The sequence below is a fragment of the Stigmatopora nigra genome, chromosome 7 (assembly GCF_051989575.1).
Source record: "Stigmatopora nigra isolate UIUO_SnigA chromosome 7, RoL_Snig_1.1, whole genome shotgun sequence".
Classification (NCBI taxonomy): Eukaryota; Metazoa; Chordata; class Actinopteri; order Syngnathiformes; family Syngnathidae; genus Stigmatopora; species Stigmatopora nigra.
In genome coordinates, this window is record NC_135514.1 from 11143376 (window position 1) to 11150616 (window position 7241).

Sequence of the window (7241 nt, forward strand, 5' to 3'; positions counted from 1 at the left end):
TCAGGAGAGGGGGAATGAACAAGGGAGAAGGAGGGAGAGATAATAATGGGATAAGGAAAGCATGATTAGGCATGCATTTGATGTGTCACGGTGGTTAAGTGGTTAGTAGGTCGGCCTCGCAGTTCGGTGGTCGGGCGTTCGATTCCAGGGTGGAATTTGCATGTGGGTACTCATTTTATGTGCAACGGCGGAAGAGTGGATAGCGTGTCAGTTTCGCAGGTCTGGGGTCGAGCGTTCGATTCCAGGGTGGAGTTTTCATGTTTGACCCGGTCTCGTGTGAGTTTTCTTCGGGTACTCCGGTTAAAAAAACATGCAGGCTAGGCTGGTTGAAAACTCTAAATCAAGGGTGTCAGACTAGGTTGGTTCGTGGGCCGCAATAACGTCAACTTGATTTCATGTAGGCCAGAATTTTAGATATAATATTTAGATTTTTTTTTAATAAATGGATTAAAAGAACTGGATTAAAAGCCCTGAACATTCAGTTTTTATAGATCTAAAACAATGTTTATTTTAGCTTTTTAAACATATTTTACAAAATGATTTTTGAACTAAAAACACAAGAATAAAAGAACAATAAATTACTTTTGTATACCTTAATATGCAGACTTGAATCTACTGATTGTTTATAGAAAGTTAGACATTTGATGAGTCAGTTTCCATTTGATAATTACTATCTCAGTGCCCTCACTTGCAACATGATTGCTGACGAAGACTCCCGCGTTGCATAATCATAACCATAACCATAAAACACGCAGTTGATGACTCACAAGTCGGCACCTGTATGCGCTTTTATGTCATATCGCAGCATAGAAAATGCTTGATCAATATAATTGTCATTGAACGGAATAGACTTCTTATTTTCCATTTTAACTGGATGCCTATAGACTTTGATGTGAGTGAATTAAAAATAATAATAATAATAATAGGAGAATTGGATCTAATTTAAAAATTAAATACAACATTTTTCTACTTTTATGACAATTGCAATATTACCCTATTTTTTAAGTCAATATGAATCTTAAATGTTATTTTTACTTTCTTTAGTAAAATAAATTTCAGTATATTAGCCTGTTTTTTCAAAATGTAAGTACAAAAATATTAATCCAGTTAAAAAAAGGGGAAAATTGTTGTTTCTTTTAATTGTAAAAAAAATACTATGTTTACCTTCAATTTGAGTATTTAAAAAAAAAAAAAAAGTCAATTTAAAAAAAGGAAAGAACATATTTAAATATATTCGAATATTTTTATCGTCATTATACAACTATAATGAGATTTAAAGGGAAGTTTTAACGATGACGTGTCCTACAATATGGATGAGCTTGACTGTTCTCTAACCATAACTCAATTCAAATTTTGCAAACATAAACAATATGGTAAAACCACCAAAAGCATCTCCTACTTTCTACCAATACAAATGTCACATGACGTATGCGTAATCATCCCTGGAATCCTATTCCCCCCATTGTCCCACAAGAAATTTCCAGCAGCTTTCCACTTCCACTAAGGCAGAAAAATGTGTCAAATCAACCCCCCGTGCCCCCCACCCCAAAGTTTCCTTTCCAAACAATTAAATTTTCCTCTTAGTAAAGAAATTCCTTTTTAATCCAGCCTTCCCATGATGATCAAATTCTACAAGTTTGGATCAAAACAACAAACTCGATTTTGGGGTCCGTCTGGCCCATTTTGGAGGTAAAAGAGAAAGAAAAGACACGGGAGGCCGCTCCAATCAGAGCCAGACAGCCTGGAATGCCGCCAAACCTTGGAATGAGAACCCCAAAGCCCCCCGATAACCCCCCCATTTCTATCGCAACATTAGTCAGCCTGCCTGCCTGTCCTCGACCCCGCAGCACTACTTCCCTTTCCATTTTTCTTTCCGCTCCTCCCTCCTTTTCACTCGTCACCTCGCTAGAATCATCGGTCACTTTTGTCCAACTCCCCAATTTTTTTTATATCGAATCTATGTCAATTTTAACTCTGTAGTGACCAAAAATATGTATGGTAGGCTGATTGGACACCCTAAATTGACCCTGTGGGTGTAAAGACTACCACACTTTTGGCTTTGGAGTCAGCTGGGATAGGCTCCAGCACCCCCAGGGACCCCAGTGAGGATAAAGCGGTTCAGAAAATGAGATGAGATGAGCCATGCAATTCTGGAAAGAAAGAAAAAAGTATTTTAGGAAGCTATTTTTATTAATACGCATACTATTTTAGCTATTTATTTAACTATTTTTTTTTAGAAAATAAGATGAGATGAGGTAAATACATTGTACAGTAATCCCTCAAATATCGTGGCTTCACTACATTGCTGATTTTTTTTCTGGGGGATTTTTTTTTAATTTAATTTTGTTTTTGTAAGTTCATAAAAATGTGAAAATCCACGCTGAAACTCGTTAGCAGAAACCACTCCCCTGTCCTCTGCTTGCTACTAGAACTGAAGTAAAAAAATAAAATAAATAAAACCAATAAAAACATTTTGGTGGCCAACAATGGCATCCAACAATGTAAATCTTCACTCATTTAAAATTTTGAAAAAAACAAAGACAAGCTAGCAAATATTCCAAAATGCACAAGCTCAACATTCACGGACCCTACAAACCGACTTAAGGAACCTCAACTGTCCCCCGGATCTTAAGTTTAACACCCATGTCTTCTCGGTCCAACTTTATTAACCCACATTTACGGTGGATTACGATCAAACAGCTCTACTACGACGCCCCCGAAAAATTAATTTGGCTGCCTGACAGAAATTCCAGACATTCTTTGGACAGGATGAGGACCTGCCTACCTGAAAACATGGGAACATTTCTCCTCTGCCAAACTGGCTCCCATCCAAAGCCCTCCCCCTTTTAACTGCAATTCCTGCTTCCACCAGTGGGTGGTAGGCCAGACGCACATTACCGCAGATCAGTTATAAACGAGATTTAAAAAAAAAAAACGAGAGACTGTGATCAGCTGACCACCGATTCAGGGTGTTGTCCCCCACCTCTGGCCTGAAGTCAGCGGGAATAGACTCCAGCACCCCCTGCGACCCGAATGAGGGCAAAGTGGTTCAGAAAATGAGATGAAATGAGATAAAAGACAGGAAAAAGTGGACCCAATGAGGTACCAATGGAGATAATGGAGGTCCAGGGCAGGCCTGGCGGTGGATAAACACTCTCGTTGGGGGTCTCGACGAGGACATTTGGGGCAGGGAGGGGAAGTGTGGGTGAATGCGCCAAAGGAAGACGTACAACTGTAAATAATAGAGGAGGTGGGAACTCCTAGTACGAAACGTTTGGGCAGAAATAGCGCAAAGGATGCTTGGAAAAGAGGGAAAATGGCAGAATTAGATCCATTATGGTCGTCCAGACAAAACCAGGCCAAGCGTGTTATTCTGTTAGTTTACAAAATGCATGTCGGTATTTTGCTTAGGTTAAAAGTATATTGGAACATGTTACAGTAGCATGTGTACCGCATCATGCGAGATTGACGACACGCCATGATTTGTATCGTTGCTATGTGTTTGTCAGGTTCGTTTTCTAGTATGCTAAATTCCATTAGCATATGTTTTGTGTTTTGAATCATTTATTAGCATTATGCTAGGGTTCTTCTGTTGGACCAAAGTATTGGGTGTACATTTCCTCTCATTTTCTGAGATGCTTTATCTTCACTTGGGTTGCAGGGGGTGCTGGAGCCTATCCCATCTAACTGTGGGGCAGTAGCCAATCACAGGGCACAAGGAGCCAAACAACCATTCACACTCACATTCATACCGAGCATAAGCATAATTCCTCCAAAACCACAACTTTTTCAACGATAGTGACACCAGAAATGCCAACAAATGACACAAGCCCTTTTTTTCATTTAAAAAAAACTACCCCCCACTTGTCTTCATCCTTTTCCTCCAAAGCGAAGCATCTAATATTTCCCCACTAATCCTCCACTCTTCTTCTCCACTTGCCCCTGATCAAGTGCGAAAGCTTCATCCTCCACTTGTTTTCTCTCTCCACAAGTATTTAAGGACCGCCACACACCACACACACTTTCCTTCTTCAGGCCAAAAACACACACACACACACACACACTCACACACACTTAACTAACTGTGTGGCACCCCTCGAGGCAAATGTGTAACACGTGACTCTAATTAACACCTACTGTAACAGTTTGGAGTGGCGAGAACGCGGATGAAAAATAAATTTGACATTTAGAACGCCATGTCAAGGACAGGGATTGGGTTTACAGCGACCATACAGTAATCCCTCAATTATTGCGGTTAATATAGACCAGACAAGGCTGCGATACACAAAAAAAACGCGAAGTAGGGTCACCCCTATTTTAAAAAAAAAATAATAATTAAATGAGCCCTGAATGGCCCAGAATAGCCCAAAATCAACAGATAGTGACCCAAAATTGCTCCAAAATCAACACAAATTGACCCAAAATGGCTCCAAAATCAGCACAAATTGACCCAAAATCAGCACAAATTGACCCAAAATTGCTCCAAAATCAGCACAAATTGACCCAAAATTGCTCCAAAATCAACACAAATTGACCCAAAATTGCTCCAAAATCAGCACAAATTGACCCAAAATCAATAGTCAGTAAGTCAAAATAGCCGCAAAATCAACTAGAAGTGTCTTGAATTGTCAGGGACCTATACCACCCTAGTCACAACCTGTTCCGGCTGCTGCCCTCTGGTAGTCGCTTAAGGTCTCACAAAGTACGGACAAATAGGCTTAAGGACTTTTTTCCTACATCCATCAGGACTCTAAACTTGCGGTAGCACGACACACAATCCCTTCTGTGTAATAACTTTACGGTGAGGTAATATGAAAAGACATTTGGGCGGTGATCTGCCTCCTACTGGCTGACTGAAGGTATGTGAAGAGACATACTTTTAGTTTCAATGGCATGTTTCAAAAAATAAATAAATAGAGAAAACAATTATCTAGATGAAGATGAAGCGATAGTGACGGCTACAGAAAAGTAGACGATGACAGCGATGAGTCACACGTGACTAAATCAAAAAGGAGCATCTTAATTAAAATTCCGTTGCGCATCATCACGACAACGCCGATAAAAGCTAGCGAGGCGCCGACAGTGACGTGAACAAAGTCATCTGACTCACTTTTGTTAGCCGCCTTGTAAACATGCGTGAGTAAGGATGGCTAAGGCGGACGCAAACACGGCGCCCCCGTTTTTTTGCGTGCGTGCGGCCCACGCGTCACGGCGAGATTAGCGTAGAGACATTTATTTTCCACCATGTGGCTGACCTTGTATGTCGCATTGATGGTCTGTCCGAGGCGTAGATCACAGATTGGTCGCTCGGGTTTGTCTCCGAACGTGGATGTCAATGGGAGACAACTTGACCTTGCCCATGCTCCTAGAAATAGGAAAAATAAAAGACAGGTCATCAGTCATATTTTGTATATATTTAGTTTTTTCCACAAAAAATAGCTGATGCCTCCAATAGTAGAATAGCATCATTCATTTTCTGAAAAAAATATTTAAAAGAATACATGTTTTAAATATAAATTAAAAAATACATTATTTTGAATATTTTATTTAATATAATATATTTAAAAAAATTACACAGTCATTCATTTATTCTCAGAAAAAAATATTGTCGTATTTAATATTTAAAAATATGTATTTTAGATATTAAAAACGAATATCTAAAAATATACACAATTTGGAAGCTTTTTTATTTACTATAATATTTATATATATGTATTTTTTTTTAAAGAGTCGCAGGATTGGTTGTCAGTCTGCCCTGCGATTGGCTGGCCACTGATTCAGGGTATCCTCTGACTGATATGCTCCGGCACCCCCTGCGACCTTTGTGAAGAAGTGATTCAAAAAAATGTAATTAATGACTGTGTCATTTATTTTTAAAACATATTAGAGTAATTGATTTGATATAATGTCATTTAAAATCATTTTAAATATTTATAAAATATATTTTTGAAATATTAAATCTTATGATTATTTTGAATCCTATTCTGGATTGCCTAGCAAACTATTCAGGATGTTTTTATAGACTAACTTGTTTTTATTCCAATTTCAATGAATCAAATTAATTTCCTACATTTAATGTCAGCATTTCCAAAACAAATTATTATCATGCACTGTCGATTTTTCTCATTATTTCTATTTGCTAAACACAAATTCAGGCTTCACATATTTAAAATTCTCTCACCGTGTCCCTCAAATTTGTAAACAGCCCCCCCTATTAAAAAAAAAAAGTCTGAAAACCATGCAACCATTGTTGGAACCTTCCATATTTTGAGCCTCCCACCAGCGTCCATCCACTGACCGACACAGAATGTTGAGCAGATAACGCCGCAATAAAGCGGCAGGGATGGCCAACATTTGGCTGCTGGAGGGAATAATAAGCGCCTTGAGAAGCAATCACAAAAATCGGGGGAGTATTGTTTTGAGCAGAGACTGACCTCTGCCGTGATCTCCCCTTGTTGCCCGAGTGGGCAACATCTAGCACACAAAATAATATCAAGCACGGCAACCGCATTGGCTGGATTATGTATGATTTATGTTGGGTAAATGGCACACATTCACCGTCAAGCCTTTTATTGTCCCGCCGGCACCCCCCACGACCTTAATGAGGATAAAGCAGTTCAGAAAATGAATGGGAAAAAAATAGTTTTAGAGCGCTCAGTTCGGACCGGACAATTTTAGATACAATTTTTTGATAAATGGATTAAAAGAACTGGATTAAAAGCCCTGAATATTCATTTTAGCTTTTTTAAATATATTTTTAGACTTTACGAAATGATTTTTGAACCAAAAACAGAAAAAAACGATTGAAAAAATGACAATTATTGATTTAAAAGGTGGAAAATCAGGAAATTTAATATACATTTATACTCTTCATTTAAATTTGATCCTAAAACAGAAAGTCGGCACTCATGATTTACTTTCCCGGGCCACACAAAATGATACGGCGGGCCAGATTTGGCCCCCGAGCCGCCACTTTGACACATGCTTTATGTGGATAACATGTGAATGAATAGGAGTGTACCATTCCCTTCCGTCCACTCCACCTTTCTCTCATTTGACTCAAGTGTTCCTTCCATTTTCCCTCTCTGTCCTGTCCCCAGCTGTCCCACTCGTGTCCATTTCTCTCCCCCTTCATTTGACACACACAATGCCAGTGACCATACACACACTCACACACCTCACCCTACTCCCTCTTCTCACTGTCCAGACTGTGTTACACATCCACATTTGTCATGGACTCA

The 7241-nt window shown here is 39.1% G+C and overlaps 1 protein-coding gene across 1 annotated transcript in view; it reads right to left on the reverse strand.

Moving 5' to 3' along the window:
• zyx (zyxin) overlaps window positions 1–7241 on the reverse strand; it is a 41088-nt gene that overhangs the window by 13720 nt on the left and 20127 nt on the right. Inside the window, exon 2 of the mRNA XM_077720190.1 lies at window positions 5256–5365. The gene's annotated coding sequence lies outside the window, so the exon portion shown is untranslated. The remainder of the gene's footprint in view (window positions 1–5255; window positions 5366–7241) is intronic.